The 26082-nt window shown below is 49.7% G+C and overlaps 1 protein-coding gene across 7 annotated transcripts in view; it reads left to right on the forward strand.

Moving 5' to 3' along the window:
• LOC135388830 (gonadotropin-releasing hormone II receptor-like) overlaps positions 1-26082 on the forward strand; it is a 774956-nt gene that overhangs the window by 278865 nt on the left and 470009 nt on the right. For all 7 annotated transcript variants that reach the window (XM_064618671.1, XM_064618668.1, XM_064618672.1 and 4 more), the window contains one exon: positions 22143-22183. The gene's annotated coding sequence lies outside the window, so the exon portion shown is untranslated. The remainder of the gene's footprint in view (positions 1-22142; positions 22184-26082) is intronic.

Raw genomic sequence — 26082 nt, forward strand, 5'->3', positions numbered from 1 at the left:
CTAGTTGTTGTAATAACGCACCTATGTACAGACGTTCTTTATGCATGCAGCAAGTAAGAAAACAGACGGTCGTGGTGAGAAGCTGGAAAATATAGCGAAGTTACAATGGAATTTATAATGAACTTATTAACTATTTCGCAGTGCATACTGGTATTGAGTCTTCATCGCAGAAAGGCATGCACAGATTCGATAAGTGAAGCGACATTCCAGGGATCGTCCTAACCATATTAGTCTGAATCTGCTTCCGAAGACGCCTGTCAGATTGTTTGAGTAGTCGGATCGTGTTTGGGAACAAAGGGACATAGGACGTGAGAATGAAACTTTCATACAGGGCGGCAATATTTCATTCCAGCCAATATCTCAATGATTTCATTTTACTTCCTTCGTCGCGACGGGTTCGAGCAAGGCAGTGACTGTGCTCGGAGTCACAGTTGTTGGAGTTTGATGTACAGGGTTTGCCAACATAAATTTCGGAGTTTGTAACGAAGATAAAACAAATAAAGATAGTGTCGGGAAGCTAAAGTAGATGCTAGAGGACGTATTATGCCCCAAAGTTTGGTGTCGATACTGCCACTTGGGCCGCTTCTCTGCGGATAAATCGTGAAACTTAAAAAAAGCCCCGCTGCCTAACATTTCCAATCGGCAATATCTGCGTTTCAACTCCTTTCTGTCAGATGGCGACACAGCCGAACGCGGCGTTGCAGAGCACGACTTTGCATTCAGTTCCACTTGTTCACTTGGGCTGCGTTCCAATACCTCGCGCCCGTGAAGCCGCCTGACTAGGCAGCTGAGTAGACCCATTTGCATGTCACTATTGGAACAGGCTTGCCTAGCCGAGGCGCCTCTGGCGCCATCTCGTTGCTCATGCAAGAAATCCGTACGGCGCAAGCGCAGCAGGACTCTAATGCGCTACGTTTGTAGGACATCGTCCATAAACTGTCACCTTCAGAACTAAACATGTGTTGCAACTCTCTACGCAGTTTTAAAAAACATACCACTATGTGCAACTTTACATTTAAAGCCAACAGAAAGAGAGGGCACGCTGGTACCGTCAACTATGCCTGGCGCGTCTCCATCCCGGCTGTCAGATGGTCAGGCGTGTAACTAGACTGCATCGATGCGCACCAAGCGGTAGCCTACTGAATAGCGGACTTGGCGAGATTTGGAACGAGACTTAACATGGCGGCACTTCCGGTTAGACTGCTAGGCAGTCGACTAACCGGGGTGTAGAGGACCATAGCCTCCTATATACTTCAATGCCTGCCCAGTCGAAGAGGAACCCATGCGAACCGGCCGTCCACTGTAGTGGCGCCACATACACGGGGTATGATGATCATATCGCTCTGTTTTCTGGCGCGTGATGTTTCGGTTTCGCGTGTGACTGCAGCGTCGTCTGCCTGCCAGCTTGTTCTGTCTGTCTAGTGTCAACCAATACCCTCATCTGCTTGCAAGCCTGTCACTATAGATATGAATTGTGAAATTTCTATGCTCTTCGTTTATTTTGAGGTATCAAGTCAAACATCACGCGCCAGCAAGCGCAGCGATATGATTATCACAACCCCAGGCATGTGGCGCAGCCGCCGCATAATGCGCTGAACAGCCGTTCGGCCTCAACTGGGCAGGCATTGAAGTATATAGGAGGCTATGAGAGGACGATGGTCTTCCTCTACATGAGCCCCGACCGACGATGATGGTATGCCACGGAGAGGCGATGACGGTGGCCTATCTCCATGGCCGCGCCGGTGGAACTGAGGCAGGTGCTTCAGGCGCGTGGCCATCTTCGTCATTGTCCACGGCCCGCTACAGGGGTATTGGAACGCAGCCTTGGTTTCGATGTCGTCTGTAGCACCGTGTTCGACTGTTTCGCCATCTGGCGGAAGGAACTGAAACACAGGTATAGCCAATTGGAAATGTTAGGCAGCAGCGTTTTTTTTTTTTTTTAATTTTCACGACTTATCCACAGGGAAACAGACCAAGTGGCAGTATCGACATCAAATTTTGGGACATAACACGTCCTCTAACATCTTGTTTAGCTTTCCGACAGTGTTTTTATTTGTTTTATCTTCGTTACAAACCCCGAAGTTTATCTTGGCGAACCATGTACAACTATAAGAGCACGCTTTCGCCATTTTGGCTCTTTTTGTGGCTGTAACAGTCGATGTCGATGGCCTTGGTGATGTAATGTCATCGTTAGCCCGCGAGCCTTTATCCGAATCGAGAGTAGATTTGCGCGTAGGGCGGAGTCAGCCCATTTGAGTGGCGACACGCTGCACGTGCCTCAGGACTAATGGTAGGTCGGATAATCTCGATCACGTGGAGTTCTTTTGACGTGCGCCGGAAATCTCCGACATAGCGCTCTGTCTGCGAAATCTAGAGCGTTCTGCAGCAGTGGGTGGAACCATTTCACTTTCCTTAGAGTATATACTCTTTCATGTAGAGCCCGCTCTCTTTAATTGTCATCGTATATTAGCCTCATATATGCCGACGTACTGTCAGGTACTTTACACTTCCGCCGCACTAGTTCCCGAATAGGCTTTCAAAATATGAAATCGTGTTTATGTTATATGTACGGCTTGGGACAAAAGTTTACGGAACACCCGGGTATCACATTATCATCACACAGATAGTGAGATATGGATAGAGTAGCGGGTCAGCCGTTTCTTATCTTATTCACCCTCTTCCGGATACATAGCAGCGGGTGGACCCAACGAATAAATACGCCAGTGCCGTGTTCCGTAAAACGTTTGTCCCAAGCTGTATAGGGCTGTTGCACTGAAGTTTGCACAGCGCCATTTCGGGCCCAGACGGCCGCGGATCCCAACAGTAAGGAGTTCCATCAACGGGTTTTGCATGGTGTGTCAAACGGTACGGTGCCAAGGAAGCTACAAAACCTGTAGGAGATCAACAGAAAAAGAGGTGCTTCTTAAAAAGCGCGAACAACTCGAAACCGTGTACTTGAAAGTGCCGCGTCGTCTGCTAAACTGGGGAGTGTTGCATGATTTGGGGCGCTGATGTTGCTGCTCACTCGCGCCACCTGGCCCAGAGCAACAGGCCCATATACATACGGTTACAGCTCACCGAGACCGCGTTTAGCACTGTACCTTCGACACACGGTATACTTGTGCCACGCGGTGATTCTTGGGTGACTGACGAATTTCGTGCGCTCAAGTACGCAACGTACTCCCCTCTGCAGAGCACCATTGCCGGCAACACGTGCATTATCACAAGAAACTTTTATCTGTTTTCTATGCAACGACACCTCAGTCATTGCAATATCGCGAATACTTCCGAAATTATGAGCTACCGATTTCGTGTCGTGGCATCGGTCATGACGCCTCTCCACGTGTGCCGCAAAGAAAGACGTAGTTCTATATGTAAAAATCACGTGCTCCAAGGTCTAAGATTAAATGAAGAACATTTACGGGATCTGACGAAATCACTGATTAAATGATAATCCATAGTTCCATAGTCGCTTCGTTGATAGTTCATAGCTCCATAGTAGATAGTTCTTCGTCGCATAGTTCATAGCTCCATAGTTGGTTTCAACAGTCACGAAAAAGGCTTAAACTCATCACCCGAAAAGTGTCATTTTCACTCAAAGGTTACACGGCTTCTCGGCAACTTACGTGAAATATGTTGGTACCGTTGGAAAGCTTGTTCATTGGGCAAGCTAAGCCAAGAACTCGTTTTTTTATGTGATGATCAGCTGTGGCGTTATAAAGCGAGAAGGACGACCATATCTTCCATTTTTTGTGTTTTTCAATCAAGGATGATGCGAACACGAAAAGAGATAGCGCTGTCAATCTTTTTTCAAAGTGACGTTGCACAGTATACAAAGGATAGTCAAGAACCTTTTTTCTCGCGTAAAGCGTCATTAATTGATTATTGCCTATCAAATTATAGAAAAAAAACGCTACTTTTACACTTGCCATAAAAAGCTATTCTATACTTATTCTCGGCTGAAAATATAATCAGCGGGCAGGTAGTTATCAGCAGGAGTGATGTCCAAAGTTTTATCGCAAATGAAAGAATAATAAATAAACTAGCGTGGTTCAAAATCGCACACAGAAATGCAGAAAATATGGTGACAAGCGCCACCTGCCGTACGCATTTGAAACCAGCGGCAGCTTCGCGTTGCAAGAGGTTGCCGAGAGATAGCACAGGTTCCTATGTGCTGATCACGTGATCACGTAGCGGTTCTCTGTTCTCTGACCTCCCTGACTTACGAAACGTTGGCCCCGTGCGTGATTCCGTATACGCAGGTTCCTGCCGCGTGTATTTTTGTTGATCGTACGGTTATATTGTGTCCGTTTGGCTGAATTTCGTGCTGAGGAGTTGCATTATTCTCCATTATGCTGGTCGCCAATCGTCCTTTTGTAGTACTGCAGGGCTGCACATTGGCACGTGTGGGCACGTTGTCCTCATGTGATTTCTTTATTCATATGTGTTGAAGTCAGGAGTTAAGAGCACCGGACCAACCGCATGGAGCCAGTTTGGCTTAGATCGGCCAGTTACCCACACACTGCAAGCAAACACCACTGAGCATTCACACTGGAATGGTGGAGCAGATGCTCTTGGTCGAAGTTCGGCCTTTGTCACGTTATGCGCACCATTTCGTCGTGTATTCGATCACCCAGGATTGTAATCAGACTACCTAGAAAATCACTCTCTCGCAAAAGCAACATATTTCGTTGCTGCCATCTTTCCTGCATATTTCGTGTTTCTGTTCGTGCTTCCGGATTACTGTTCGAGCTAAATTTAGATAGCAAAGAAGAGCGTTTACTATTATTATTTTTGGTGTGTGTTGTTGTTGTTCTACCCTGACAATTACGTCCCCCGCGGGGTGCAGGTTTGATAGGTATTTTCTCAGTCCTATTTTAGGCCCCCTTACTTTTCTGTTGAAATTATTCCTGTACTGTGTGAGAAATTTTCTACCTTTACGAATAACTGGACTCGAAATGTGGTACGTTACCAGATAAAGATGGAACGCGTTACTTTCGTCGTTACCGCCCACGTGATCAGAACAGTGCCCGTCGCGACGTCGTTGTGTACGATATAACCAGGTCACGCCGGAGCAAGGATGATCAAACAGCATCGAGAAATACACTCAAAGCAAATATATTCGCACTGGAATGGCGGGAGAGAGGCTCTTGGCGGAACTTTAGACTATGCAAAACGGAGTAATCACTTCGTCGTGTAACTGATCACTCAAAATTATATTCATTTTACCTAGAAAAATTACTTGCTCGCAGAAGATTGATTGAAGTCAAATTCACTAAACGAGTAATCGATCTTCACGTGTTACGTACAACTCGGTCGTGACGTTGTCCGCTCCACTGAGGTAAACGTTGCAGCTTTCACAGAGGCATAATTCCATCTGAAACATGTCTACCTCATGCTACTTTCGAAAATAAAGATACCGTTCGAGGCAAATTTCGCCAGCGTTCCAATTCGAGAAGCGACATGAGAAGTGCGGCAGACACCGCGTTCAGGGGTGGGTTCAAAATCTCGCCCTTGGAGTATGGAGCCAGGGCACATCATCACGACAGGTAGCTGTGGCTCAGCTTCTTCGCTTCTTTTGTCTTTCAAACACACTTCTCTGTTGGGTTCAGTTTGCTTTCTCTCCGTTTCCTTGTTTGCAATTGCAAGGTACCATGCTTCCTTCGACCCCTCCCCATCCTTCCAGAGAAAAGAAAGAGAAAGAGCCGTCCCCCTGTCATTCACGATTGCGCCGTTCCTCGCCAAGAACAAGTTCAAATTCAAGAATCGGGTGCTCCAAGAACCAGGATAAAATTGATTTTGTAGACAACGGGGCGGCATGGTGTTGCAGGCATTTTGCTGTGAGGAACCTTCGCCACGCGATGCTGTTTTATTTGAAATCAGTTTATGGAAACCAATTTCTTGAACTGAACTCTGAAGTTTACATGAGGGATCCTCTGTTCGCTCGCAAGAAGGACGACCACTTCAATCACTTCACTGCAAACTAACGCGGCGGAAAAGACTGAACTAAAGTAGCGAAATCAGCGGCTTGACTCTGAGAAAGGACACACGTCTTACCATCACATAAAGCAATAACTGCGCCGACTACCAAATTTAGGTGGCGGACTACTGCTACCCGCTACTCCTCTAAAAAGTAGCACAATTACAAGCGGCGCTACTCATTTCTAAACGATAGTGTGATATATCACACTTCCTAATTACTAATTATGTATTCGCGTTGTGGCGAACACGTACCCATTTTGACTACATGTTGCTATAATCAGGAGCAATGAGCACGAAAATCGTCGATACTAGCCCTGAAACCAGGATTCTAGACAGAATAGGTTGGCGCAGAAATTGAAAAATGTCACCATATCACCCGATCATGTTGGATTGTGGGGCTAAAGACACGGCTCCGCCTTGTCCAAGTGGAACGCCCTGAGATACGGTATACTTCTTTCCATTTTTCCCACTGAAATAGCGACAAAGTAGCTGTAGCAGCATCGAATCCGCTGCCAAGCTTTGTGGCGGAAATTACTTTCCCGCTAGTGGTTAGAAACGTAGCACATCCGCTCCTCAGCTAATGAAAATCATGTACAGTATAGCGATTAGCGACTACAGCACTGCCAATTGTGGTACTGTCACCGCGGCTGCCGTGCGGAATACAGACGGGTCTAAGAGTAAAACGCGCAATTTCCCTATTTTTGCTTCGTTTATGCCATTTCCGTATTACGGGCATTGATGCTGGTCAGTTTCCGTGCGCCAGTATGCCATTTCCGTGACTGCTCGGTTCCATAGGGTAATTTTATAAATAATTTCAAGCTGAAATAATAGAAATAAAGGTGAAAACACATAAACAAGCAACTTCACAGCAAAAAGCTGTTGACTACAATGTCTTTTTTAGTATGATTGTTTCGTCATCTTGCATTTGAGAGGAATTCATTTTTTGCACACTGTACGTCACATGGCATGGACGCTGCAGGCAGCACCATACATAGGACGGTGTGAATGTTTGGGTTTTTGAGCACCGAAGCGAGTAATCGTATATCCTATTCCATTTCCTAATCAAATATGGAATTCAATGTTCGAATTCCAAACCGAATTGATGCGTCTACTAAATTGACAAACTGTACAGTCATGGGCCTCCCGAGATGTGATACCGCTAGATATATTGAAATATATTTTTGCCTGTCAATTTTGTTGCTTTCCCCCCGCATTTTATTTCCCTCTTTACACATCACACCTCTCGTCATCTCACAAAGCGATAACACGAATCGCAGCCAAATAGAAAAAAAAAAGTTATCTTCACCTACTAGTCACGGCCGCTACTATGCGGAATACGGACAGGTTACATAGCGTATAATTGTCGACTTCCCTATTTTACTTCGGTTATGCTATTCCTTTGATTCTTATCATTTTGTGTGCGTACTGTGAGTTGAACTTCTAGTTTCAACAGAAGTGGTAATTTCATAATTCATTTCAAGAAATCCTGTTTCTGTAAGCTGTATTGAGATAAAACTGCTACCGATCGGCACGTGAACAGACTCTTCACAGCTGACTGCAATTATTTAGTATTTGCGTCCATTTTTTTATGACGGTTGTTTGACCATTTTGCGTTTGAGATATATATTTTTTTATATCTCAAATATATTATATTTTGCACAGTCTTCGTCACACGCTACGCGCGTGGCAGCTACCCCCGTGCTACTCAAACCACGAAAGCACCAAAAATCAACTCGCCGTCTTGCACGACAGTTTCAGAAGGCTTTTACGAGACAATGCTCCCTTCTACACATGTATAAACACCGGGTACGGTGGCATACAGAAGAGACTCAAGGTCAAAGGGTCCAGTCGGGAGAATCGCGTGCAGCGGTTCTCCCTAACGGGGTCATCCACGGAAACCGCGACGGTGGCGCCCCGCCGTAGCAAGTCCGTAAGTAAATTCAAGATGGCTACCGTGAGACCGTAGCCTTAACAATAGGACGAAAGACTCACGCGCACGACAGATGCCTTCCAACAACTGTATTTATTCAACGACTACGGAAAACGTACATATAGCTGCCGTGCCAGTACTGCCGTCTGTCAGGCGTCTCCGAGGCAGTGTTAATTCGAGGGAATACGAGCCTGTTTTCCTTTCTGCACTCAACTTAACCTAGCGTATAATGAGCGTTTGAGAGTTCGTATAGTATGTGGCGTCCGAACCTGCCAGCACGCTGTTGTCGATGTAAAACGTACGCGAATAAACTTAGGAGTATTGGCAACAAATTATTGCCGCAGTACAGCGGCTATAGGATAACCGAGCCCTAACGCGGAGCCGTCGCCGTTAACCATGGTTCGAATCTTATCCTGGCTGTCGTCTAACATACCTCTGGGAAATCCAAGGAGACCCCTCCCTTTTTCGGTGGCAATCTAAGCCTCGTTTGCTATCTATCTGTTCCTTTTCTTTCTTTTTCGTTTCTCTTGTGTCCATGTTCGACATCCTACCCTATAATAGCCAGCTTTCGTTAAGATTTTCTCGTTGTGTCTTTTGCTTTACTTGAAACAGGATGTCTCGTTCCGCGCGGGAACAAATTACTTCTTTCTTTGTTTGGTTCGTGGGCAATTCAAGTGTAGATCCTAATTATCCTATCCTAAGTGTAGATCCTAAATTTGGTCCTTCGACGGCGTTGACGTAATACGAGAGCAATAATGCAATATTTAGGAATAGCAACACATTTTACGTGACTCTCCATTTATTACTAATTTAGTTGTTGTCATCGTTCATGTTCCGCCATGAGCTGCTACGCCACAAACACTAGCTCGCATCCACGCACGTACGTCAGAGCCGTCCTGAAGCGTGAACGATGGCGTGAAGCCCTCCCCCCCTCCCGCCTAGACGCTCTGGAAAAAAAAAAAAAAAAAAAAAGAAAAGCTTATATGCAGTTCTGAGCTCAAAAGTGATTCGCGCTTTATTACCTAACCTGGCTTCCGGAACCTGCAGCCTGGCACCCCCTCTGGCGAAGGCGACCGGGGCGGTGTGGCGGAAGTGTGTTGCCGCGTACCCGTCAGGTGGCGGAAAAGAAAGAAGTGAGACCGAGGTGAAGAGGAAGCCAGAGGTGCCGAGGTGAAGAGGGCCATCCTTCTGGCCCTGTATAGTCGTCATACGCATATTCCTACATACGGGCATACTCAGTTCCTGCATTAGTCATCACATGTCATATATGTCATAAGATACTTGGATCCGACTTGGCCTTAGTTCCCATCATTACTGCACAGACATAAACAAACATCTCACGCCCCTTTTGTCCTGGCCAATCTCCCTTAGTGGCTCACGGCCATTATCTCATTGGTAGAAGAAGAAGAAGAAGAAGGAAGAGGGGGAGAAGGACACTAGGACAGTCACCACTGACCAGCAGCGAAGAAGGCTGTTCCTCTGTTGCTCTAGTGCGGCAATCCCTTTTGTTGTTGGAGCTTGTTTGCCCTATCTGCAAGCTCAGGCCGGTCTGGCCTCCTCTGTTTCTCCCTCGGTTGCGACGCTGCTTACCTCGCCGGTTGGTGAGACGCGCGGCGATGGCGACCGCTGCTCGCAGCGGGCCCGACCCTTACTGGTCGGCGTCTGTGGACATTCGCTCAGTCCCCCTGAGCCTCTTCCAGGCCAACGGCCTCACGTCCATCCCAGTCGCAATCAAGCCTACCGATGGCTCTGTCATCCGGTCCAAGAACCCGAAATCTCTGCTTCAAGGCCTGGAAGCCATTACTCCTGAGTTCCGGGACATCGCCGAAGTGCGCCAATATGGAAGAGATGGCATCATCTGCAAATCTGACAACGTCAACGTCATCCGCTCGCTCCTGTCAACTTCCACCTTCGGCAGGCAGCCGGTGGAGGCATTCATCCCGCACCATCTCGCCTGTGTCAGAGGGGTGGTGAGGGGCGTCGACGTCTCTCTTCCCGCTACTGAAGTCCTCGAGCTCTTCTCCGACGCTGGTGCCCTCGACGCGTACCGCTGCAGCAGGCTTGACAACGATCGGCGTATCCCAACCCAGTCCGTAGTTGTGTCCTTTGCGGGACTCGCCTGCCCATCTGAAATCAAGTCCTGGCCACTCATCTTCTGTGTAGACACCTACAAGCGAAGACCGCTTCAGTGCAAGCGATGCTTCCGATTCGGACATACCACCAAAAACTGCAGATCTGATCCCCGCTGCCGCCACTGCGGCGACGGCCATGACGAGCCCACGTGCCCTGTTAGTGTCTCCCCGAAATGTTGCCTCTGCGGCGGGAAGCACTCTGCCGACAACCAATCATGCCCTTGCCGTGAGCAAGAGTCTTCCTTGTTAGAGGTCATGGATGCTCGCCACTGTTCACGGGCGGAAGCGGCTGCTGCCTTGAAGAGGCGCGGTTCGGATTTCGCTGCCAGAACCCAGCAAGCTGTCCAGTCCCCATTCCCTGGCGATAGGCTTCAGAAGATGATTGATGCCGCCGTCGAGGCTGCAGTCTCGAAGGTTAGAGCGGAACTCGACTCACTCTGCGCCATGGTTGCATCCCTCTCTTCGGCCCTTTCTGAGACGGTCAACGCCATCTCCGGCAACAAACAAGTGGCTGTAGCCGCTGTGCCCTCGGCTGATCCTTCTCCTCAGCCCTGTGAACCCTGCTCTCCCTCCTGCTCATCGGCCGCCGCCCAGCCTGGCCGCGTGTGCCCAGCCTCGTCCCACGAGGCCATGGATGCGTCCTCCTCCAACTCCAAGCGTGACGCCTCGTCTGCGATAATGTGGTGCAGCCCCTGCGAAAAGCCCCATGGCAAGCGGTCAAAGAAGGGTAGCCGCCCGAATACTGGTGACGACGTCCTTGCTGCCGCAGTCGCTCAATCCTTACTGGGTGATGAGTAGCCTGCGCGTCTTACAGTGGAACTGTCTTGCGATTTCTTCAGCTCTACCCGACCTCCACACGCTTGTCTCGAACTGCTCTCCTGACCTCATTCTCCTTCAAGAAACGTGGCTATCCCCCCGACGGTCCTTTTCCTTTCCGGGCTTCCAGGTATTTCGCCTGGACCGGCCCGTGGGACGGGGAGGAGGTCTGTTAACGCTCATCTCCCTTCGCCTAGTGCATTCTGCCCGCGTTGTGTGGCAAACCCTGTCCCCTCTTTGCGAAGCCCTCGCGGTGCGGGTTACTCTCCCACGCTTCGGCCCCCTGGATGTCTTCAATGTGTACTGTCCGGCTGGCTTCCAGTCACCCTCGGCGCTCAGTGGCGCACTCTCTCATGTCTCTCAGCGGTACATCGTCGCCGGTGATTTCAACTCCCATCATGTTTCGTGGGGTTCCAAGACTGACTCTAGCGGCAGAGAGCTGTGGGAATGGATATGTCGTCATAACCTCAGTGTTGCAAATGATGGATCCCCGACGTTTCTGCGTGGCACCGCTAGGTCGGTGCTCGATCTCACGTTGCATTCGACTGCAGCCCGCCTATCTTCGTGGCGCACGCTGGCCTCGGGCTCTAACAGTGACCACCTTCCCGTCTTCTTTGAAGTGGTCATACCGGCAAGACTCGCTGCTACCTCGCGCTCCCTCTGTAATTACTCCCTGCAAGACAAGAACCTGGCCCGCCTCCTGGAGGGCAGCTCTGAGCTCCCGCCCGTCAACCGTGCTATAAGTGCTGCCTCCTCGCTGACCCGCTCGATAGCGTCATCCACATTCCGCATCGACAAGCGATCGCCGTCAGGCTGTGCGCCATGGTGGAATGCTGATTGCGCAAGGGCCTACCGGCGCCGCAAGGCCGCTTGGAAACAGGTGCTCGCAAATACATGCTACGTGAATTGGAAAAATTACCAATTCCATAAAGCCGTGTTCAGGCGTACCATCTCTGCGGCAAAGCGGGCCTTTTTCACTGAACGAAACGCATTCCTCTCCGGCCCGAAGAACAGGAAAGCCCTACACAGGCACGTTTCCAATATCAGCAGGTCTCTCTCCTCAGGATTCCCCCCTGACTCTCTCGTCATGTCCGATGACGCGGCGAGGGCCCAGCTGGAAGATATCGCCAGGGGTCTGGCTCTCCGCTTCCAACGCTCTACTTCCTGCGCGCGGCAGCCTCCCGTGACGTCGTCGTCCGGCTTCGTTGCTGTTTCTGCAGAGGAACTTGACTCAGTGGTGCGCGCTCTTCCAAGCTCGGCTCCCGGCCCGGACGGCGTCTCAGGCAGAATGGTGAGGTCCCTGTGGGCCGCCCATCCCGAGGAGCTCCTGAACATTGCGAACGTCTCCATCGAACACTCGTGGATACCGGATGACTGGAAGGTGTCTAAGGTGGTTATAGTCAAGAAGATCGCCTCGAGGGGCTTGGCCATGGATAACATTCGCCCGATTGCCTTGACATCCGTCCTCTGCAAGACCATTGAGCGGATTCTGCACCGCCGGCTCTCTTCCTTCTTGGAAGCCTCTTCAGCGCTCAATGACAGCCAGATCGGCTTTCGCCCCCGTTGCTCAATCTGGATGGCGCACGCCAACCTGGAAAGCCAGATTTGCCTTGCGCGTGAGTGTGGGAAGATGTCTGCCCTGGTTACCTTGGATGTGGCGAAGGCCTACGATAGCGTGGAACACAACGTCCTCCTCCATCGTATGGTAGCTCTCAACATTCCCCCGTACATCGTTTCATGGGTTTGCGGCTTCCTCACTGGACGAGCATTCTTTTGCTCGGATGGACGCTTCGTCTCATCTTCGCATCCGCAGCAGAGGGGCGTCCCCCAGGGGTCCGTCCTTTCGCCACTGCTGTTTAACATTTTGATGAGTTCCCTACCTCTCGACCCGGGCGTCCTCACCCTGACCTATGCGGACGATATTGCCTTCTTCTCCAGCTCTCTATCGCTGCATACGCTACGTGAGAAACTGCAAGAATATCTCCTCGCGCTGTCATCCTGGATGCGTTCCGTCCACCTCACGTTGAACGTCCAGAAATCTGCAGTCCTGGTGTTCCCCCAGACCAACTGGACTGGAGGAGCTGTGACCATCATTCTGGATGTTGCCGGCCAGACCATTCGCCAGACCAACCTGCTGCGCTACCTAGGCGTCTGGTATGATCACATGCTCCACTGGGACCATCATGTGGAAGTCATAAGCCAGAAGGCTTCGAAAGCAATTGGCACAATCCTCCGCAGCGCCAGCGCCCGCTGTGGTATGCGCAGGAGCACCCTGCTCTTCCTGTACAAGTGCTACGTACGGCCAATTCTTGAGTTTGGGTGTGTCGTCTTCTCGCACCTCCCCGACTACCGTCTGAGCAGGCTATTCGCCGTAGAAAGGAGAGCCCTCCGCCTGTGCATGGGCCTCCCCAAGTACACGGCCAACCAGGCGCTGTATGCCGAAGCCCGCATTCCCCCTCTGAAGACTCGGTTCCGCCTACTCACTGTGAACACCTTCCTCTCGCTCTGCCAGAGCCCATTAGCCTCCAGACAGAACCAGTCTCTCAGGGATCGGGCCCAGTGGATCGCCCGGAGGTGGCGAAAATCCAACACCCCGCAGCTCGTCTTTGTCGAATCCCTTCTAGCCTCGCTGAATACTTCTCTGACTGCCCCTCCTGCGCCCATCTGTCCGGTCTCGCCCATGGCCCTGCGAGTTGCCGACGCGTTCCAGCCCGGCGTTGCCTACGCTCCGTCTCCCCGGCTTGAAGCCCTCCTCTCGGCGCACATCAACCAGTTCCCATCTCACGTTGTTGTCGCGACAGATGCCTCGGTCTCGGCTCAGCTAGCGGGTGCCGGCGTCGTCTTCCCTCAGCTCGACTGTCACTGCCCCATCCGCCTCCCTGACTACACTCCCGTGTTCGAGAGCGAACTCCTCGCCATGATACTGGCTCTCAGAATGGCGCCCCTTACATTTCCCAGGATCCTACTTTTGTCCGACTCCCTGTCGGTCATCACTGCCCTAGCCAGCCCCCCCAGCGAGTGGCTCGAGCTCCTGCAGGCCCTGAGTCCTAGCCACATCACGGAGGTGGTCCTGACATGGATTCCTGGGCACTGTGGCCTATCTCCCAACGAGTTGGCGGACAACCTTGCAAAAATTTCCCTCTCCGGCCCTATCATTGACGTCCTTCCGCCCCTGCCCTCTATCACGCGGGCCAGGTATAGACGGCTGCTGGAGCTGACCGCTCTCCGCTCTCTGCCAGCCCGGTACGCCCATCTTTCCCACGCTTGGCAGGCTGACCGCTGCGTCTCCCGTCATGTAGAAGTCTTGCTGACTCGACTGCGCTGTCTAGCCCTTCCTCTGAACTTTTACCTGCACCGCGCGGGTGTCAGCCGCTCTCCTGCGTGCGTCCACTGCGGTCAAGAGGAAACTGTAGAGCACTTTCTCCTGCACTGCCCCCTCTACGACCGCTCCCGCCTTATCTACCTTGCCCAGCCGCTGGCTAGGCAAGGGGTTCCCCTCTCCCTGGACGCCATCCTGTCATTTGGAGCCTCCCACACCGAAAAGTGGCGGTTTGAAATAGCGTCGAGAGCCGCCGCCTTTCTGACCATCTGCGGCCGCTTCTGAAACATCTTGTACCTCCCGCTTCCTCCCTCCCCTCTGCTATGGCTTCCTTCTACTAACATGTCACCGTGGGTCTCATGAGCCTCTAGAGATTAGTCCGCACCAAACCCTGGCCAATCGCCCTGTGTGGCTGGCGGCCACTGTTCCTAGTGGTGGAAGAAGAAGAAGGACAGTCTGTAGCCAGCACTGGACGGTTTAAGTGGTCTGAATAAACTACTGGTAACTTTGACTACGTTACATATTGGCGCCCGAACAGGGACCACTTCAAGCCGTCTTGGTCGCTACCTTGCATGTGGGGTCGTCGGTCCTTGCGTCATCCATTATCATCATCTTCTGCTGCCCGGACACTTCGTTCTTCTGCACGTGCCATGGAACGAGCCATGGAACGTTCCATTGGAGTCTTCAGCGACATGGATGACGAAGCGAAGGCCGAGGCTTATCGGACAGCTCTGGACACTATTTCCCAGTTGACCGACAGAATCAACGCTCTTGAACAGCGGCTTGCTGAGAGACCCGACAGTCCTTGTGTGGAGCAACCACAGCCTTCGGTGGATTCAGCTCGTGTATGTGATGATGCCCTCGATGCGCAAAATCTGCAACAAGCTACTCACGATCTCATCTGCGGGCTCTTGGCACCCATCATCGAGCGCATGGATAAACTGGAATCCACGCTGTCCAGCCGAGAAAAACCAGATAAGTCATCGGAAATTATTCCAGGAGGGGTCCGGCCGGCGTGCGGGCCCTTGACTTTGACGCCGATGAAAAGCAAGAATGACGGGGAAGAAACATCGGCACACACGCATCTTTCTTCGGCTGCGGTGAGCGCTCTACCGATGTTCTCGAAAGATATCCTCACTTGGATACACCAGACAGACTACTGGATGAAGATATACCGCGTTCCGAACGACGTTGCTGTACCATTAATTATCTCAAAGATGCCATCCAGAGACTTCGCAGGGATGCGATATGAGCTGGTAGCCAAAAAGCTGTCCACGTGGAACGAGGTGAAATCAGCTGTTAGAAGACGCTATCATCTAGACAAGCCCGTGGAAACTGCGCAGAAGATGTTCTCGAGAGCTCAGCGTCAAGGTGAATCCTGCGTGGATTACGCAATACAGAAGCTCGAGCTTATGGACGAATGCGAGTACTCAGGAAGCGAACAGGAGAAATTTGACGTCATTCTCGCTTCTGTATCCAGCCAGACCAAGCGTCGTTATTTCGACCGGTCGTTCACCTCTCTGGTCGACTTATTTAACTCGTTCCTGCTGTACGACAGGGCTAGTACGATCCAGGAGACGTCAAAGGACAAGCTGCAGAACGTAACTCCAGCTACTGTTCGCCGACTCACGGAAACTCCTTCGACCGCCGCACCGCGTACATCGGAGACGTCAAAGCTGGATTCTCCCGTGCACAAACCTGGGTCGCAAAGCAAACAGAGCCGAGCCGCTTCTAACAAGTGTTCTCGCCAGAAAACTCGCTCTGTTGTTTCCAGTTCGGAGGCGTCCCCGTCAAGGAACCAGTCCAACGTATTGAAGATTTCTTTGAACTGCAAGAAGCAGGGACACTTCGTCACCAGTTGCCCGGAACGGTTGTCTCGGCAATTTCTCGACTGGCAGGAGAGCTTCCTGGTGTCTCCTTTATTGCCATCGAAACGCCAGGGAAACTGAAGACTGATGCCTCCTATACCTGCGGGGAGTCATCAGTAGCTCAGCGTGTTAGCTGTAAAGAACCAGCGGGTACCAAAAAAGTAGATGTAAAAATTTTGCAACATCATCTCACAGCAGTCCTCGACTCGGGATCTACGAAGAGCCTAATGAACTGTAAGTTGGCGTCGGACCTTAGACTTACACCTCAGCCTTCTCAGGTCCGTTTAGTTGGCGCAAACGGCATTGACCTTGTCAATTTAGGGGAAGTACTGACTCAAGTTGAAGTAGATGGGGGAGAGTTTCAACAGAGGTTCATCGTCGTCCCCCATCTAGAAGACGATAGGCTGATTCTTGGCGATGACTTCTTGAAATCTTCCAAGGCAGTCATAAATTGGGCTACAAACTCGTTCGCCGTACAGTGTACCAGATCAGAGAAAATTCGCGCAGTGCGTTCTCAAGTAGTTCCGCCTTTGACTCGGAAGTTCGTCGAAGTTCGCTTCGATAATCTACGGGGATCCTTTGAGCAAGACTTCTACGAGGTCATCGGCTCTGCGACACTCCACGATCGCTTCCTTCATATGGAGCCCTCATGCGTCCAGGCCACGGAAGGCACGTTTAAAGTCCTTTGTACTAACGCAACGCTTCGACCAGCTCGGATAGAGGAAGGAGCCTCCCTGGGCCTGGCTGACAGAGTTCTGTGCACCGAAGAAATTGAACTGAGCAAAGAGGACAGAGTTGATTGACACAGCTCGCAATCTGGAATCGTCGGAAGACTCTGACCGCCAGCCAATTGTTCGTTCGTCTCACCAGGAGATCAAAGTCAAAGACATGATCTACAATGTCTGGACATCCCTCTGAAGTGGGGAACTGGAAACTGTCAAGTCGCTCTTACTCGATAATGCAGCCGCCTTTGCAACTCATCCTTCAGATTTGGGCCATTGCAAGCTCGGACACCACTTCGTGCCAACGGGGGACATCCGTCCAGTTTCCCAGCGTCCTAGGAGGTTGTCGCCGGCCCAGCGAGATCTGGTTAAGGCCATGATCAAGGACTTATTGGATGCCAACATTATTAAGCCTTCTAGAAGTCCTTGGGCATCACCTCTTGTCCTAGTAAAGAAGAAAGATGGCACCACCAGAATGTGCGTTGATTACCGCAAGCTCAACGCATTGACCGAGAACGACGTGTACCCGCTTCCAAGGATAGACGACGCCTTGGCTGCTCTGAGCGGAAGCAAATTTTTCTCAACCCTAGATTTGCTCTCTGTATTTCACCAAATTCAGATGAACCCTGAAGATACGCCGAAAACTGCATTCGTAACGCAGTGGGGCCTGTATGAGTACCTTCGCATGCCTTTTGGGTTGAAAGGCGCGCCATCTACTTGCCAACGGACCGTCGACAACGTCATTGCTGGGATAAAGTACCGCAGTGCCCTAGTATACACGGACGACTGCATAGTGTATAGCAAGACTTTTCTGCAGCACATCCAAGACCTCCAGGAAGTATTCGACCGCTTTATCAAGGCAGACCTCAAATTCAAACCAAAGAAGTGCTATTTCTTCTGCTCTTCCGTCGCGTACCTGGGCCACATAGTTCAAGAGGATGGTATTCTGCCGGACCCTGCGAAGCTCGAAGCAGTAGCCTCGTTTCCTGCACCCCGCAACGTCTCCGAACTTCAATCATTCTTGGGTTTAACCTCTTACTTCAGGAAGTTCATTCCCAATCACAGCGCAATCGCAGCCCCATTGCGTCGACTGTTGAGGAAGAACATACCGTTTCAATGGGGAAATGAGCAGGATCGAGCCTTCATGGAGCCAAGAGGCGCTGTGTGAACCGCCCGTCCTGAAGCACTTCTCTGAGGATCCTCGGTTCGTGGTACAAGTTCACACGGACGCATCGTACCAGGGCCTCGGGGCAATTCTTTTGCAGGAAGATGAAAGTGGAGAGTTTCGCCCTGTCATCTACTTGAGCCGTTCCCTTCACTCCGCAGAGGAAAACTATGCATCTACAGAGTTGGAAGCGCTTGCTGTTAAATGGGCACTCGACCAGCTACGTCCATTCCTCGCTGGGAGAAAATTCCAAGTAGTTACGGACCATCATGCCCTAGGTTGGGTCCTTCGCTACAAGGAGGGGAACCAAAGGCTGTTACGATGGTCATTGGCACTCCAAGAGTACGACTTCGTGGTCGTTTACAAGTCTGGAGCGTCTCACAAAGGTCCAGATTGCCTGTCGCGCACTCCACCTTCAGCGCCTGAAACAAAAGATGTTATCCTTGCTGTTTCATGTGAGATAATGCAGGTTACATCAACGGAAATCAAGCATCATCAGCAAAGCGATCCGTTTTGCAAGCAATACCTCGACATTCTTGCACAGAAGATAGGTACCAAAACGGCGGTGCAGAAGAGAGTTAGCAAGAGATACGTCTTGTTCGACGGCGTCCTATACAAGAAGGATGCCGGCCCTCTCCACCAACGGTTCCTTTTGTGTCTTCCAAGCAGTAAGCGGTCTGAGGTCCTACACGAGTTCCACAGTGGGAGGTTCGGTGGTCACATGGGCATTCGCCGCTCGTATGAGCGTGTTCGTGAAAAGTACTTCTGGCCGAAGATGTACAACGACGTCAAGCGCTTCGTTCAGAGCTGTGACTTATGTCAGAGGATGAAGGTTACGTCGTCGGCTCCTTTCGGTCTGCTGCAGCCTGTGAATGTGGACACCGCATTCCACACAGTCGGGCTTGACATCGTAGGTCCACTGCAAGCGGCTCGTCGATGCAGACACATCATCGTCGCCATTGACTACCTCACGAAGTTTGTCGAAGCAAAGGCGGTCACGAACATTGAGGCGAGGACGATCCAGAAGTTCATCGAGCGTCGCATCATTCTGAAGCACGGCTGCCCAAGGGTGCTTATAACCGACCGGGGAACACAAATGATGGCCAGGTCCACGGAGAAGTACCTTGAACATCGTGGGATTCGTCACTCACCGACTACCGCTTATCACCCGGCAGGCAACGGTTTAGTTGAGAGAGCCAACAAGACACTCAAGACTATGATCCGTATGTTGGAGGCGGAGACCGCAGAAAAGTGGCCTGACATACTGCCGTACGTCGTGTTCTGCTACAACACCGGCTACCAGGACACTGTGCGTCAGACTCCATTCTACTTAGTGTACGGCCGGGATGCCGTGCTTCCTCTAGACGTCATCTACAGTCGCAGGCAGCTCGTTGATCTGGAGCAAGCGTCCGATTATGCTGCCGTCGTCCGATCCAATCTGGCGGAAGCTCGGAAGTTGGCTTCGAAGCATATGAAGTTGGCTCAGCAGAAGCAAAAGCGACTCTTCGACAAGCGTCACCGTGAGGTTTCTTTCGAAAAGGGCGAATTAGTGTTGCTGAGGACTCCGCCAACTGGGCTGAAGAAGACAATTCTTTTCGAGGGACCACACCGCATCTTGTCAAGGGTGTCCCCGGTCGTGTACGAGATCGAGTACAGCGACGGCAGAGGGACAGATCTTGTTCACGTTGAAAAACTCAAACCTTATCTGGAACCTGTTGCGGACTTCGTCCAGAGTTAGGTGCCCCACTTCATTCACCGCATGTAAATACTCATTGTGTAGATAGCTCTTTTCATGGATTGTACATATAGACACCGGGACGTTGTCTTCCTTGGCGCCGCCATGTGGCGGAAGTGTGTTGCCGCGTACCCGTCAGGTGGCGGAAAAGAAAGAAGTGAGACCGAGGTGAAGAGGAAGAGGGGGAGAAGCACATCAGGACAGTCTGTAGCCAGCACTGGACGGTTTAAGTGGTTTGAATAAACTACTGGTAACTTTGACTGCGTTACAGGCGGTTGCCCCTCTCCCCCCCCCCCCTCCCCTATCGGAACGGCAGCAGCAGCGGCAGCGGTCAGTGCAGCAAGTGCACGGGATTCGAATAGAGTCCGTTCATCTCAAGCTGTTCTCTTATACACTCGGAGGAACATACCGTAAAAGTGTTCTTCTTTTTTATCGAGCGGAACGACTTCTTGCGTTTTCGCGAGCGCGAAGTAGATACACTGCCGTCACCAAAAAACATGAGCCAGCGTTTTCCGCGAATTTAAGTTCACGCGTCAACTATGGCCTCTGGCAAAACGCGATAATATGTTCCACGCGAAATCAACAACTCCATTTGCGTATCGAGGACTCAGCGAAAAGTAATACCAAGAAGAGTCGATAATGCGAAAAGCCTGACTCTGGCCACAGCTTGAGGGAAGGACGAACAAACGACTCAAGAAAAGCTTAGCAAAATCTCATGCTTGACGATACAGACTACGAAAGCATCTTCTGTTGCCTTACGTCTAAAAGAAAAGTAATATGGAGCATTCTGGCTTTGCATGCCAACGTCGCAATCTCGCTACACGACAGATACGCTGAAATGCATTTGGTATGAATAGATTTGGTGCATTTGAAATGCATACGCTGACATTTGGGCTCTGCAATACATGAGGTTCAGACATAAATGTGTAATGGCACAGATATCAAGATATCATTTTCGTCTCGGAAGCGAAACACTCTCGGGATATTCGCTAGGAGATGGGATGGTGTTTCAAAGGACAGCACGTTAGACACACCCTATTACTGTTTAAAATATCGCATTCGTTCAAACGAGAGCGCACAGAGAAGCAGAAGAGTTCAAGGCGTAGGATATTAATGAGAACGAAGAAGTGCACTTAAAAGGGTAGGATAATAGTGAGCAATAGAAAGCTCACTGTAGGAAGATGCAGTGCAGTTTATGCACGAAGTGATGTCGAAGAACCAGTGTATCCTGATCGCTTCGTTAAGCTTATAATGTAAGCACGTAAGTCTTTTCTCTAAATCCGGCAGCATTTATGAGCGAACTCTCCTAGTTTTCATGAGGCTGGATACGTAGCAGCGTAAGCCCTACAGTGATTGGCTGCTGATGGGATCACGTGTTCAACCGTGGCAACAAAATCGACGTGAGAATGGGGGAGCGTCTTCAGGATGTCACACCGTGGTCGCAGTCATGCCACGCTGGCGAAAGCAGTTGTCTGATGAGGAACTTCTCCAAGTTCAAGTGTGAGCGTGCTGAGGCGCAACGACAACTACGTGCGAGGGAAAATAGGACGTTGCACGTTGCCAAGCGCAATGTCCTCGCACTCTCGGAGACCTGGACCATCCTACCGCGAGATATTGAAGGCTGACGATGCGTTTCCTTACCTATGCCAAGAGAGAAGACAATCGAAGCGCCGGTGTAGCCATCTACTAGAGAAATGATGAAATAAGTAATTGCTAAATACGTCCACCATTTCAATCTCCACACGCCTCTATGTCCATCACCGAAGAACGCCCGCGATGAGCTTATAAATGCTATCGCGTTTCCATGACAATCTGCGCAGCGATTTCTGCTTTCATAACGTAAAAGCGCTAAAAACAGGACGAATTCTGCTTTAATTTGTTGTTGTTTTTGTTGTTGCTTGTATTGAGTATCTCTTTTGTGCGTGTGTGTGTGTGTGTGTGTGTGTGAGTGCTTCCTGGTAATCGATCCAGTTTCTTTTGTGTTTGTATCAATATATATATATATATATATGTATATAAAAAAAGAAGCAGACGGACACCAATACCTTTTTTATGCTTTGGGTATTGGGTAACGTGAACTCATATATCCTAGCAACGCACCGACCAGTGTGTTGGCTGCCTCAATTTGTTTCCGTGAGCAACAACTGCCCCAATCCTGTGACCAGCTGTGCTCTCTGAGGTTCTCCCTGGGTTTTGCGAAGACTTTCCAAACGAATGTTAGCACAGTTCCCCCTGAAGTTGGCCCAAGACGCATACTAACACCCCTGTCCCCCACTCCTTCCTGCTGTCCTCTCTCCATCTGTCCACGTCTGTACGCCGCTCATGGCCACAGATTCTTCGCGGCGCTAACATGGAATAAAAAAAAAACAATTGCAAAAAACAACATTTTTGTTTGTGTGTGACGTGCCATACTGTCACATCTATCTATAGGCACATGTCCTTCCAATACTAACGGAATGTCCGTGTATTGCAGTTCCAAGTGCAGCACGATCCTGCTTCCAGAAGATTCTCGAGGTAAGTACTGGTCTTTGCGCCACCAGCTCTGCATCTAAGCTGTTGGGTATGATACGTTGGCCGCAGACCCTGGATCTAATGAGCGACGAAAGGTAAAGCCAGGAAACCTACGGGAAAAGACACAAAACCGGCATTGAAGCTCTGGTACGCAAGATTGCGCTAAAAAGAGAAAAGAAGGTCATAGATAGAGACCGATAGCGCGGCATATGGTCAGCTGACGCATCCTAGTGAGCTGATTACTGCGTGCGCGTCTAGAATACTGCGAGATACGCCATCCTTGACGTCAACGTGTTTGAGGTCGAATAATACATTATGCAGAGAACGAATAAAGCGAGAACAGAAAAAGGAACCTCGCGCGATAATGCGTAGAAGGTGAAATATGTGCATTGCTTCCGGTTTCCGAGAAGTCCTCAATCACGTTCGTATAGCTGATCTCCTTCGCCGAACTCCATGCTGCAGGCGTTATGCAGGCAAAGCACGCTTTACAAGAACAATGTGCTTGGAATTAATTGAACCACTGTATGCAATAAGGGGATGAGTCGAAACATACCAAACCGAGAAAACTTCGAGTGAATACTTGGTAAAGTAATTGCTGCTGGGTTTCCTCGAATAGCGCAAATGAAAAAGGTGTTACATATATGTATGTGTCTACTGTAGATGCATGTCCTTTTATCGTCGTTTTTGCGTGTGTGACTTAGCAGAAATTGAACAAAGTCCAGGAGCATGACACATCCCCTGTTTCAATGTCACACCGCATGCGCAAGGTTATCATGCAGAAAAACAAAACAAAAACAAACAAACAAAGAAAACAGTTTTCACTAGTCGGACTTTGATGGCTGAACAGTGGTGATGCCAGGTAGGGTGAAGTCATATGTATGTAGTGGAGTAGCCTGGATCGGGCTTATCGTGCTGCTAAACGAGCATAATCTTGAAAATAATGTTCTCCAGCATAATAATGACTTATTAGCTTAGTGCACACGTTCTGTTTTTGTTTTTTTCGATTGCGACGCTCAGTAGCACTGCTTACATGGTCACATGAGGTAAGAAGAACGTGGTTGTCGAGTGGAAGTCGAAGTTAATTTCCGCGTCGTAGCAAAATTTAAGCTACACGATTTGTATGCAAGTGTGGAAAAGGGGCCTGATCTGACTGTCCGTCCCATTGACACACACGCATTTCTCATTTCGTACCGCCCCCCCCCTGCAGCGGGTCAATAAATTACAACACTGTCCTAAATTTTCTTTGGTAGCTGCATACTGGTATGTAGATGTCATCGCAACAAAAATACTCAAAAGGGGGTAAGTCTACTTATCTCCTTATTGCATCCACAGGTTCGATTGTAGTTGGGTTAAGGTATACGGGCCGGCGTGGTCCTTCTGTGTCATCCTTACGTAGAAAATACACGCGCCTGCGTTGCAGGTGCAACGGTACTTTAGAAGTTTGTTGGTCGTAAGCTAAATTAGTAATGATACGATACTCATGTCCATTATGAATGGTTCCGGTGAAAGACAAAGCAACAGTGTTAAAATAATCATCAACATGTGAACACGGGATTTGCACTAAAGACGGCTGCTTGCACAGAGGCGTGTGCTTGCCTAGGTACTGTTCTGGGACATTGACCTCAATCGTCCATGCGAATTTAGGTGATCATTGAGGCATTGTTATGATGGCTCGAAACATTGTTACGAATACGTTGCGTTGGTGGAGTAATAATATTTGCGAGACAGGATGCAACAGAACTGTTGGTCCCTGGTAAGCGCACGGTTGTACTGGTAAGCGCACAGTTGTAAATGGTATGCGCACAGTTAACGATGGGGTGTCATTCAAAACTTCGCAACAGAAACACTCTGCTAGGTTTCAAAGCGTTGTAGGATGTTCCTCGCAGTATACACCGTCACGGGAAAGGTGAACGTGAAAGGCTATAACCAACAAGCCTGAGAAAGAGAGAGCTATGATACTTTGCTACGTGCTAGATGGGCGTCGCTGCAAGAGCGTTATGGCTGCGCTGTCTGCGTCATAAAGCACCATGTGGATGAAAGCTAATCCCAATAATGGCTGCGCTGGTTCGCGGCTTCTCCCTGAGTATTCGACAAATGATTCAAGCAATCGCTTGTGCAGCACCCCTGGAAGTTAGCCTCGATCAGTGACGAAATCCCTTCCCTCGGTGCGTCTTTCTCCTAATACGAGGCAAAGGAAAGAAATGGAGCGGCTACATGAATCTTCCTGCGTTCTGCAGTCGTGTGTACTTCTATACGCTATGGTAAACAACGGATACATTATAAATGTCTCTCGGAATCAGGTGATGAGCTAGTTCGGCAGATGCCATCAAATATGTACACATTAAAAGAACGTTTTTTGCTCCGATTTAAATTCTTTTGTAAGGGTATTATTCCTGAAAGTTATTCTCTTACGAAACTAACACGATGAAAGTGAGTTATTCTCCATCTGATGAGAAAAAGAAAGTATTAAACTTGCTTTAAAAATATTTATTTACATCATTTGCTAAATGGGAGAAGAAGCGTTATCCATTTATCTCCCTCGCATGTAAGGGTAAGCGAAGATCTCGTTTCTGGCGATGCGACAAGAATGACTACCAAATGTGCTTTTATTTCCCGGGCCGTTTCCTCGGGCTATATTGGCTCAATCCTTTTTCTGATAACGGCATCTGCACAACAAAAGGAACAGATGTTGTCATTGGGGGGGGGGATATGTTTATTACGAAAAAAAAGAGGCAGGTAAAAAGGAAAGGTCAGCCAGGCAGAAGCCGACTTGCTATTCTTTGTAAAAAAAGAAAAAAAAACTGAAACAGAAAAGGAGAAAGACGCAAGCGGCACATGGGCAGCAGGGGGGCATGAGTACACGATCGCTCAGAGGCAGTCCAGGAGCCCAGAGTCACCCAAGAAGCATATTAGCGCTCTGGTAACATCCCATTGCTTCTGCCCTACGGGGCCCAGTAGGGTGGCCAAAGAGAGGTCTCTGTGCCCCAGGGCAGATAGGCGGTGCATGAGTGCGGTCTGAGGAGCGGCATATCTTGGGCAGGTCAAGAGTAAATGATGGGTGTCGGCGTCGGTGGAACAGGAGGGGCACGCCGAAGAGGGACGCTGCTTGATCTTGAACGGTAACGATGCAGTACCGGCAATATTCATGCGAAGACGATGGAGAGCTGACTCTTCCTTTCGAGACAGCCGTAGCGACACACTGAAGGCCATCTTCGAGTCAATGCGGTGGAGAAAGGTGTTGGTTGCGACAGTGTTTTCCATGAAAGGGCGGGTGTCGAAGGAAAGGCGCCGGCGGGCGTGTATGCGGCAGACGGATGGTGATAACGGGAAGACAGTGTTGCGCGCCTCGCTGCTGTGTCGGCACGTGTGTTTCTCGGCAAGCCAACGTGGCTTGGCACCCGCTGAAACCACACGGAGTGGCCGGAGGTGACCAGGAGGTTGTCATTGGGCATACCTTTTACCTTTGGTAATTAAGAAAGTTCATTAGTGAAAATTAATTAGGGCAACGCTCGAGACCGCCGCAAGTGAGGCCATAACGTAGCACACTTAGAATATATCCACAGTTATTGTAACTAGTCTTTAAAAAATTTCAAATTTAAAAAAAAATCCTGACGACAGTTAACGCCGGAGACACTGTATATTTATATACTACATGCATTTATACTCATATGTATGTATATGAACGTGTACTCATGCGAAAGTAATTCATGTATGCATGTAATGTATCATGTAATTCATGCATGTATAATCATGGCCTCCTTTATTTCTCGGTAGCTCAGTTTCCTGCTTTTTCTCTTTTGTATTTTGCGTACCAGCCAGCCCATTGGAACTATGTTTATATGTAGCTATTGCGTAATAATTTTTGCAAAGAAACAATACCCCTCTCACTCACATGATACGGT

This window comes from Ornithodoros turicata, chromosome 3 (genome assembly GCF_037126465.1).
Source record: "Ornithodoros turicata isolate Travis chromosome 3, ASM3712646v1, whole genome shotgun sequence".
NCBI classification, from domain to species: domain Eukaryota; kingdom Metazoa; phylum Arthropoda; class Arachnida; order Ixodida; family Argasidae; genus Ornithodoros; species Ornithodoros turicata.